Source organism: Octodon degus, unplaced genomic scaffold, assembly GCF_000260255.1.
Source record: "Octodon degus isolate 3935 unplaced genomic scaffold, OctDeg1.0 scaffold00300, whole genome shotgun sequence".
Taxonomy (NCBI): Eukaryota; Metazoa; Chordata; class Mammalia; order Rodentia; family Octodontidae; genus Octodon; species Octodon degus.
Window position 1 is genome coordinate 1,507,073 of NW_004524876.1, and position 12,050 is coordinate 1,519,122.

A 12,050-nucleotide genomic window follows, 5' to 3' on the forward strand; every position below is an offset into this window, starting at 1 on the left:
AAAAAAAATAGTTGCAATAGAATATCGTTCCTGAACCTTGCTCACTTTCACCAAATTTTCCTTTTAATTTTAAATAAAGTTCAGTTAATGGTATAAATGTCATATTAAAAAAATACTAGCTGTCATTATTAGTATGTTCATCTAAAGGCAGCTCTTGCACTATTGACAAATGACTTCTAGACCAATTTAGATACCCTACTCTGAACATAGATAGGAAACAAATATCTTGGAGGATTCAGTTGGATTTCTGATGGGCCAGATCTTAAAATATATATGTATTTTTCCATTTGAATTCCCTTGCCCAAAGTTAAGTCTTGGCCGCAAGCCCCAGGAAGACAATCATTTTCCAAAAGAAGTCTCATTTCAGGAAAGGTTCAAAAATTTTGCTGCCCACTTAGCCAAATTTGTAAAACTGAGATGTAGTATGTCATTGAAGAGAGAAATTAGGAACACGTCTTTGTGCTATAACACTGACTTTAATATTGAACTGATATTCTTTTTAAGACAGTAAGAATGCAAGACAATTTAAGCACCCATATGAAATAAATGTGGCTTTGCCCAACATAAACTGGCCAATATTACTCTTTAGCTCTCTAGATTATCAGTAAAGATACTGCAATGAAATATAAAAATTTGACTCAAATTCATTCCATCCTGAATTACATATCAAAACTGACTAATACAAAGACATGTAGCTTGACCAAAAGATTCAATATATGATAGAAAAATGATTGCAGTATCCTTTAAACATTGTCAAAGCATAATGGGTGGATTTTAACACATCAGAAAAATTATAGTAACCTTTTTATAAAGTCTCTAGTAAAGGCTACACTAATAAAATTAAATAATTGTGCTATAATTCTAATTTACATATTATTACTGGTTAAACAGCTAATAATTTCTTCCATTAAAGCTTATCTAAAATTTATTCAGTGAAAGACCAAGATTTATAATGGAAGTTATAAAATCTACCCATTTTATGATTTCCTAGATAAATTCTATAATCCTATCACAAAATTAACTGTTGTTCCATTGTAGAAACCTACTAAGTATAAGTTGTGAAGCAACTGACAATGCAAGTAGAGCTTGGGTTCAATTAAAAAATAGTGAGCTATCTAAATATTAATAAATATTTTAATGTTGATAAAAATAAAATCTATAGGATCCCATGTTTTAGGTATTTCATGCATCAAACTCTAAGCACCTTCATGTATTTCTGCATACATCTCTGCAGCTAAAATTCATTAAGTGTTTTATTGAAGTAGGGTACAAACTAGTTACATCAGTAAAAGAAAGTTAAGGAGCATGGAGAGTGTTATGGTGGAAAGAGAAGTCTTCAGGGTGCTCTGAGTGGAAGTTGCTAGCACAGGAAAGGAAAGATATGAGCTAGGAGTGGGTTATTTTACATGATAGTTGGCAAAGAATTGTTGGAGGATTCAACTAAAATTGATGCTAATTTGGAAATTGGTAAAACTTAGGTAAGCTGCCGATCATCCCTGAAATCCTTTTTGCTGAATAAGATACAGGTTATGTGTCAGGTATGTATTATCATGTATGATCATATACTGTCTATTTCTACATTGCTTGTAGGTTATCTCTGATTATTTACTATTCTCATAGCAAACTTTTACAACAAAATGCACAAAAATGTACATCTACTTTTTGCCTATAATATGACTAAATTTTATTTTATGTTCTATTTTTATGAGCCCTTTCCTATAAAATCGCTATGACATAAAACTCCTTTAATTGGGCATACATAATGCATATAATCAGTTTTCAATCTGAGCTTCTGATATATTTTCCTATGTTTTTCCACATATTTTATCCTAAGTTGCATAATAAATTATTATCCATTTCCCCATACATATCCAATCCTGGAGGTTTTTAAAACTACCACAATGCTTAACACCGATGACCATGTTGATCACCCAAGACTGGGGGATCCTTTTTTTGATTACAGAACCATGTTGGAATAATTCATTTTAAAAAAAGGTATACAAAAATTATTTTGAAGTACAAACAATTTGGCCCATTTTTTGCTTCTTAAAATATTCATACTTCACTTCTCTGTATATAAAAGTAGGAAGTGAGGGCCGGTGATATAACTCAATGAGTTTTATCAGTGCTTGCTTAGGCAGAAATCAGAAGGATCACTACAAGTCTGAGCTGTATAGTGAGACCTTGAAAAAAAAAACCTATAAAAGTAATAAATTGATTAGCTAAACCTCATATTTCAGCTTAACTAATATTTTTAGCAGCATTCTAAAGAATTCATGACTATTTTACATGTAAAGATATTGGAAAAACTGATCTACCCTTTATTCTTACACTTTCTTAAAGTTCTAATGATTAATCTTCTATTACCATTACCTCTTTTGCCACCTGTTCTTGATAAGGTAGTCACTTGTGCACCACTGCAGGATAAACAGCTGTCAATGTTGGCCAGGGGTTACTAGGCAATACATGTTTCCTGGATGACTGGATAGAATGGAAAAGAGGGGAAGGTTACTTTCTTTAAGATCCAAATTTTTCTTATTTTAGGTTCAAGGCATTCTTTAAGAGACTCTCAATTCTAGATTTTATATGTACCTGTCTATTTTTTTTTAGTCTCCTTATCACTGATTTTTCCAGTGGACTAAGTGCTTACTTAGGTAAGCACAGGGCTCGGGGTTCGATCCCTGGCACCATATACCATGCTGCCCCCACCTCCTAGGCACATTGAGCCCAGGATGGAGTCCAGACATGGTGGCACACACTTGTAATCCCATCACTAGAGAGACAGAAAAGAGGTAGGTTCACTAGAAGTCCAAGCTGAGTAATGAGAGCCTGCAAAAAAAAAAAAAAAAATGAAAGTAGGCAAAATGGAAATTAAAATAATTAAAAATGAAAAAGTCCAAGATAAAGTTATGGGTGCATTAGTAACACAAACATCAATTTTTGATGAACATTTTTTTCTTTTCAATTTTTATAGATATTTGCATCAATATTAAAGTGTTCTTATTTGAAAGATTATGAAATTGTTTCTAAATTCTCTAAAACATTCATTTATAAGTACATAGAAGAGAAATAAGGAAAGGTAAAGGCATAACATCTTTCTGCTTACTGCATCTAACCCTAGTTCTTTTCCTTCATGTGGCTGACAAATAGGTATGAGTATGATAATTATCACAGGGTCCACGACCACATGTTCTACGAGGCCAACATTACTGGTTATTTTAGCATTTACATGATTATTGCCACCTGACAATAATCTGGCAAAGGTTTAAGGATTTTGAACATTTTTACAGCTTACTATCAATATTATTTAAGGGCTCTGAAATTTTGTCTAATATAAAAATAAATTTAATTGCAAAAATGAACCTCCCCTTGATGCAAATTAATAAAAATAAAAAATGCTTTGTTTTAGTATTTGTGCTTTGTTTTCTTATAGTTTTAAAAAACCATGAAAGCTATAAATTTCTATTTAAATTGGTAGTGTGTAAGTAGTAATAATCTTCATATTTATAGAGGATTTTTTGATACCTCTGTCTATCTATCTATCCATCCATCCATTGACCTATCTATCATTGATCTAATCTTCAGCAAGAGAAGTTACTATTCATGTTCCAAAAATTTAATAGTGTTCCTATTTATTTTGTACTAAGTAGTATCATTAACTAAATTCCATTTTAAAACACCTGTAATTCAGACACCTTTCTTATGTATTACTGAATATTTTACTAACTTTTTTCTACTAAAATATTTCTATATAATCAAAAGCATGTGATTAAAGGAGAAAGTACAATGAATATGTATAGAAGTACTATATGCTGGATTTGTTCATTTTTTTTCAAAGTAGAACACTGTGTGTGTGTGTATGTTTGTGTGTGTGTGTGTGTGTGTGTGTGTGTGTGTGTTGGAGATCAAACTCAGATCCTTGTATAGGCTAAGCAAATATACTACCTCTGAGCTATAACATCAGCAAGGTCTGATGATGATTTTCTTATTAAAAATACACAAACTCCAGGAAAGGAAGAAAAGAAGAAATGAGTAATTGTGGTTTGGGCCATTTTGATTTAACAAATATAAGACAACAACAGGTGAGATTTAAATATCCACAGAAAACAACATTTTGTTCAACTCTCCAAAGATAGTGTTCCTAGCTTTTGATGGGATAATTTGCAATTACAAGAAGGCATTATAAATGACTTAGCATTTGCTATAAAAGTATTCAGCCAAGTGGTTAACACTGAGCAATCACAGGGTGGCTAAATTTCAGTAGTATTTAACAACACATTTCTGGCACTGTTTCCATGTGACATGATCAATACACTTAGCTTTATTAGTAGTAGTAAACTTCATTGGAGAGTCCACAACTGAGAGGCCAAGTCATGGCCTTGAGATCAACGCTGAAACCAACTGCATCAGAATGGTGCAAGGCCACTGCATGACAGGGAGAGGAATAGAAGAAAGTTGGAGAGAATCGATAGCACGCTTGCTCAATACCTCTTAGTGCTTCTCCGCAGCTTCATGTCCCATTGCACTCAAAGAGAGTAAGGGTTTATGATACAAGAAAGCTATCTCCATATAAATAATACACCAAAACTTTTATGATGCATTTTGTGCCACAACTTAAATATTCACTAAAGGAGCATAATGCTTCATCTTGATGGCAAGATGACTTGACTTTTTATCCATCTTTTTATTGATTTTTTTCTAGAAAATCCAAATAGAATGAAGTGAAGAGGTTTGTTTGCACTGATGAGAGGAAACTACTGTTCTTTTGTATATTCAAGGAGAGACTGTGGACATGTACCTTAAACCAGAAGTTTATTTCAAAAAGTAATTTATCAACATTTGAGTGTTCAAGGGCCAGCCAAATAGCTCAGGGGATTAAAGCACCTGCAAGCAGGTGCAGGGTCCCGGGGGTTCAATCCCTGGGCCTGCAGTGCTGGCCCCACCCCCAGGCCCACAGATATAGCAATTGAGATGGGCGTGGTGGTGTGTGCCTGTAATCCCAGCTGTTGGGAGGTCGTAAACAAGTGGATCACTATGAGTCCACTCTAGTAGTGAGACCCTGAACACCCTGTAGACCCTTCCCTAAATTATAAAAGGAAAGAAAAAAAAATTGAGTCTCCAGTCCCAACATCTTATTATATTAAGAGGTCGACTTCCTAGCACTGAAGAATATAGTTAATATCAACTATATGAAAACAAAGTAAAATATAATTCATTCTACTCAAACCATTTCTGTGATTATCAATACAGTTATATATCAGTATCGGTTTATCATCTTATTAGAAAATCTCAGTTGTTATCATTTGTAATTGTTTAGTATACTAAATCACTGGAAATCCAATGTGTGAACACCTTACCACTGGTCCTTCACCTTCACCTTGACAGTATTCACATCTCTACGACATAGGCTCAGGTATGCTTTTGCTTTCTTTCATTCTCTAAAGTTAATATTTCCCCTTATTTGTATTTATACATTTTGTGTTGCTGTTTTCACCTACTTATATTTTATTAATGCTTTCTATGATATTTTTACATCAAACTTCATGAGTTGCACTAAAACTGGCAAAATGAATATGAGAAAAATTGTTGCATGGAATGTTTCAGTATTCTCAGCTCCAGAATCCCAGATGATCATTTTGAGAATGTACTTCTGAGAGACCTATTGGGCCTGTGAGAAGGTAAATATGACCAGAGTGGGGTAACAGATTTAGATTTATACTTCTGTAAGAGTTTCACTTGTGAAGAAAACAATAGTTAAACATTTGAATGCCCTATTTAAATTGTGATGAAAATATAAACATCACAAATATGACACATTGGTTTAGAAACTTCTTTCCCATAATGTTTGCATACCACTGGCATGAGGTGATCTCAGTTGCCCACTGGTCTGATGTCAGCACATTGTGGGGTGTAGGAAAACTACAGAGCAGTAGTAAATACTCAAGCGACCCATGGAGGTGCAGTCTACAGCTGCTATCTTGCCCTTCTTTCTGGCTCATTTCACTCCTCTGATTTCTGGATGCCAGGAATTAAGAACTGTCTCTAATGATATCTCTATTTTCCAGTCCTTTTATCTTAGATTTAAACCCTGAGCAAATTAAGCCTCATCCCCTTTAACTTGTGGGTGTTAGTGTTGTGTCTCCTTGGTGGAAGAGCTAATACAGACAGAATGTTAAGAATCTTCTTTTAAAGGGTTGGCCAAATAGCTGAGTGGATTAAAATGCCTTCAAGCAGGCATAGAGGCTGGAGGTTTGGCACATGATGGTGCACAGCTGTAATCTCAGCTTTTGGAACACTGTAAATAGGTGGATCACTACGAGTCTGATCTAGTAGTGAGACTCTGAACACCCTGTAGACCCTTCCCTAAAATAGAAAAAAAAATTCTTTTAGAAAAATTCACAACTTTCAGAATAAATTATTTTATGATATAAAATGGAAAGACCAAATAACTTTAATTATATTATATTTTTAGCTAAATTTAATTTAGAAACTAGATATCAGTACTTCATTGAAATTTGCATCTACAGATATATGCATTTATTCAAAGAATAATTAAAATATTACACTATGCTTGAAATTTCAGAGAAAATTGATTTTTAAAACTTGGAGCAATATCTCTTACCTAGTTAGTTACTGTCCAAAAATGAAGGACTATTTCTTCAGGTAGGTTAGAATTTGGAAAACAATAAAGGGTTCTGTCTTAAGAATACTAGAATGAGTGGCCGGGGAAATGGCTCAATGGAATAAGTGCTTTGCTGGCAAACGCAAGGGCCTGAGTTCAATCCCTGGTTCCACCAAAAAAAATAAATAAATAAATAAATAAATAAATAAATAAATAAATAAATATAATAATAATAATAATACTAGAATGAAATTGTACTGCAGAGAAAAAAATGTTGGAAGAATCACACAGCTGGTTTAAATAATAAAACTAGATTTAAAAGATAATTTTGATGTTTCAGAATACAGTCAGCTTGAGGAGAATACTTTTGCTTTTACACCCATACATTCCTATATCATCTTTAATATATTTAGAAAGAAGCCACCCTGGGGCACAATGTTGTAATTATAAAAGAACTAAAAATGTGTTTGTGAGAATCACATTGAAGAAAAAATTGTTGTACAGAAACTTCCTATTGGAAAATTCTTATATTATCACATGTAAAGTCATTAAGTACTACAAAGATAAATGCTATTAGTGGATGTATATTTGACCAGTTTTTTAACCTGCCAGAACTCTGGGGACATTTATTGTAGATGATATATTGGAGTCATAAATTAATTAGAGTTCTTAATGCCAAGAAGAAGAAGAAAAAAAGAGAGACGTGTCAACAAACACAATACATAAAATGGTAAGTGTATGATAAATGGGCTGCTCAGTATTTTATATTAAATTAAATATAGCCATGACAAAAGCCAATACTAAAATATTGACTGAATAATTTAATCTTGTCATCTTATGGAGTAAGTTGCAAAATAATAAATTGTTCAAGCTGAGTAAGTTATTGAATACTTCCAGACTCTAGAGAGTTGTGGTTTTAAAACAGACTCCTACTATCTCATTCTTCAGAGTTGAAAGATTTTAGAACATTGATAATAAACAGGCTATTTAGTACACTTGACTTTTTTTTTTCACTTCACTTACAGAAAATTATACAATTTTACTAGAAATATTATCTTTCAAGAAGTCTAACGTATGAGGTCCAAAATAATTCGTCTAAAAAGATTTACTTAAAACTACTTATTGAGAAATATCATTTTTGTGACATTTCTTAATTCCAGATAACGAACATAATGCTGATGAGTAAATGGTAATTTAGGATAATCACAAGAATGGAAAAGTTAATACACTGCAGTGACAATGAGAACAAAGAGTAGGTTTAAAATATACTTTTGTTCAGGTTAGCTAGTCATTCACATGACCTACTAGCAATCTTCTGTGGGCTCTCTGCCTTTACAATAGAGAAAACTCAATTGAAATTCATTTGAATCATGAATGGAAATAAAACATGACCATCAGAAAGACAATAAAGCAAGCATAGTGTTACAAGTTCCAGCCTGATGTACGCCCTGTGTCTCACAATGCACCACAATTATTTAAAAGTCAATCTAAAAATAGTGATCAAAGGTAGAGAATGCTGACATCCTATATTTTTAGCTATTCCTTTATGATAAACGCTGCCTTCTTTCATAGTTAAATAAAAATGGGAATTAAAATGAGAGTGAACTCACCACTGACACAGCCTCTGCAGAAGCAGACAGCTATAACTATAGTACACATTTATGTGAAAGACAATGCTTTAAAAATCTGTTACTAACAACACAAAATGCTAACAAAATAGCAACCACAGATGGAAGGCCTTAAATCAACCTACTTTTCCTCCCTTCTGTTTTCTTGTCCTCTCCTCCCACATCTTCCTTTCTCTCTTTATCCTTAATACTCATTCACTGCCTACTGCAGGTAGTGTGGTATAAAGGAAATTTTAAGAAGTGGAGAGAGAAATTTGTTTCAAATAACAGGGTGAGGTCCCTTACAAGGAAACACTTGAGTGGAGAAAGGAAACAAATCTAGGAAAAGCAGGCTGCAATGTGAAAGCAGGCAAATAACAAGCATTTATGACATTACCCAGCAGTAAGGTAAACCAGTGAACTATGATAGAATAAGTAGATAAAAATGTAGAAAATAGAACCTGGTGTGGTAACACAAACCTGCCATCCCAGCACGTGGGCAGCCTGAGGCAAGAGGATTGCCATGAGTTTCAGGATAGCCTAACTTACATGAGTTCAAGTTCAGCTTAAACTAACAAGTGAGACCTTGTCTCAAAAAAAAAAAAAAAAAAAAGAAAAAGAAAAAGAAAAAAGAAAGAAAGAAAAAATCTAGCAAAAGCATTAATATTTCAGGAGATGAAATAATGACCTTTTAAAAGAAGGTGAGGGGTTGGGGTGCAAAAGACAATTATGAGGGTGGAGATCACAGTATGAAAACTCACATCATAAGTTAGGAAAGTCCGACTTTTTATTTAGATGATGTATAAATATGCTAGGTTTTTTCGATCTTTTCCTAGTGAGATGTTTCTGTTACACTTTTAGTGACTCTGGAAAGAAGAGAACATGTCAGTATTGTAGCAATCCAGCTAGGACAAGATATGAGAAGTGCTCATAGAATCAGCAGAGCTAAAAAAATTGGTTTTAGGTGACGAGAAATTCTTTTTCTTCAACAAGGCAGAAGTTAGAAAGAAAGAGAAATTTTGTGGAAAACATTAATAAACACACCACCTGGCCCTTAGAAACTTGTGGCGGTGAGAGTGGAGGGCAAACTGGACTGACAGAATCTGCCACATGATGGGTAGAGCACCTTTCTGGCTGTGTCTGGGTGGCCATGGAGGTGGGCTCTTGGGCTCCAGAGCTGGCCCTTCCCCGTTTCTCTACAGGTGCTGTTCTCTGGCTCTGCCTCTTGGAGCCATCTTTGGTTCACTATGTCTTTCCATCATGATGTCCCTGCTTTTGATGTCTGTGTCATGGACCCATATTTTTGTAATCATGAACCAAGCTAGACTCTTCTCTTTTAAATTGTGAGTATTTTGTCTTAGGCCTGAGAAAGTTGACTAATACAGAGGCCAAGAGTAGGAAGAAGTATACATTGTGGAACCCAAGGAAGCATTCACCAAGACATCAGCAACAGTGCTGAAAAACCTAATAGATCATATTTAAGAGAAACTTTAAAAACATTTCATTTATAGTTATGACATATTTTGTTGATAATCCTGTGGTATGGCCAAACTATTCAAGGAAATTAGAGTAACAGACTCTCAAAGGCAGTTAAAAATAAAAAAAGGTTATTAAACTAATGCATATATTTAGAAATATTGTCCTCTGCTCAATCTGTCATGATCTGATAAAATTATGTAAGTGAATTACATCTTAAAGATACTAGAGATTTATGTCAAAACCAGAAGTATAACTGCTTATTTAGTTAGGAAAATTCAGCATTTTGAGCATCAAATGATACAACTGTGACACTGCTTCTGAAACTGAAAAATAAATGAATAAAACTTTACCTTTAGGATTTGAAATTAATGTAGCTGGTGAGATGGCTCAGTGGTCTAAAGCACCTACTTAGAACAAGCTTAGCAAAACACAGGGACCACAGTTCAATCCCCCAGCACCGCACGCCAGTCAGCCCTGCCCCTGGTGGGCTGAGCTGGCCACACACACACACACACACACACACACACACACACAAATAAATAAGTAAACATTAAAAAAAATTTGAAATTAATATTTTACCCTCGTATCTTTTTGTTAAAAAATAAAATAATCTTTTGATATAGAAAACTAATGTATCTCTACTTTTTCATAAAGAATTTTGATAGAAACGTCACACTGAATTATAGTATTTTTACAAGGTTACTTTTTGCTGATTATATTTTTAAATCATTCACATATAATAAAATTTCATTGTAATTGTATTGAGCTGTATGAGTTTTCATTGCCACATGGAATTCGGTGTCATCATAGTGAATAATTCTATCCCCTCAGAAAACATTTTTTCTGTAATCTACTTCTTGCTATATCCCTAGAGACTATTACTGATGTTTTTACATTCCTGTAGTTTTGTCTTTTCTAGAAGGATAAAAAAAATTGAGTTTTAACAATATGTCCCATTTTGCACCTGGCTTGTTTCACTTAGAAACATGTATTCTAAGGTTTATTCACATTTGGCCAATGAATACATTGTGCATTCATTTTCTGAGCAGAATTTCATTGTACAAATACATTGCAGTTTATTAATTTACTCATTCAAGAACTTCTAATTATGATAATCTTTCAATGTTTAAACAGAGTTGTAATAAACATTTTGTAGAAAAATATTTTTTCAGTGGCTGTCAATAAGGGTGATGTTATATATCATGGGTAAGCACATTTTTATCTTGCTGACAAACTGAAACATTATTTTCTTTCTGTATTTTTGTATAATTTCACATTAGTACCAGAAATATATGTTCTACTATTCTAAAAAATAGGTACTACTTTATTTGTTCATACTTGCTTTAAACTTTCAAATCAGTTTCTACCAATGGCACCTTAAGTTTAATTTGCATCTAAATAATACTGAATAGATATTGTGATTTGTGTTGCGCACTTTTCCGATAGTGAAGGATCTTTACTTTTCAGATCCTCTTTGCTCTTTCAGGTTTTTCCAGTAGGGAGAGAATACAATATTTACACATGCTGATCTGATTTACTTCACTTATATGTATGGTTTCTACTCCACATCTCTATCATTCCTCAGTTGATGGGCATTCGGGTTGTTTCCTAGATTTATCTAAGACAAATTGTGCTGCTATAAATGGGTGTACATATATCGCCTTGGTATGGTTCTACTTCTTCTGGAAAAAATACCCAGTAGGGGAATATTTGGGCTTAATGGGACCTTTATACTAGATTTTTGAGGAACTTCCACATTGATATTCATAGTGGTTGCGCCAGTCTACACCCCCACCAACAGTGAAGATGGGTTCCTTTTTCTCTCCACAGCTCCTCCAGCATTTGTTATTGGTTGATTTCTTGATAATAGCCACTGGGGTGAGATGGAATCCCAGTGTTGTTTAATTTGGAATTCTCAAATGACCAGTGATGTTGAACATTTTTTCATATATTTGTTTGCCATGTGTATTTCTTCATCTGAGAAATGTATATTCATGTCAGATGGCCATTTTTGGACTGGGTCGTTGAAATTTGGTGTCTGATTTTTTAAAATTCTTTGTATGTTGTAGGTAGAAGTGTTTTGTGTGAGGGATCATTAACATAAGTTATGAAAAAATATTAGCAAAGGATTTTTTTTTTGCCATATCTGTTTAGAATTTATCTGGGGTTTTTTCCAGGTTTTAATTTTTTTCCTGGTATTAAGTATGAAGTATTTTATATATCCTGTTTATAAGATGTTTAGCAGCAAAAATAAAAAAATAAAAAAGGGAGGGCCTGCCCCTTAGCTCAGTTCTTTAAGTGGCTGCTTCAACAAAGCAGTCAGGCTCAGGTTGCTGTGGTTC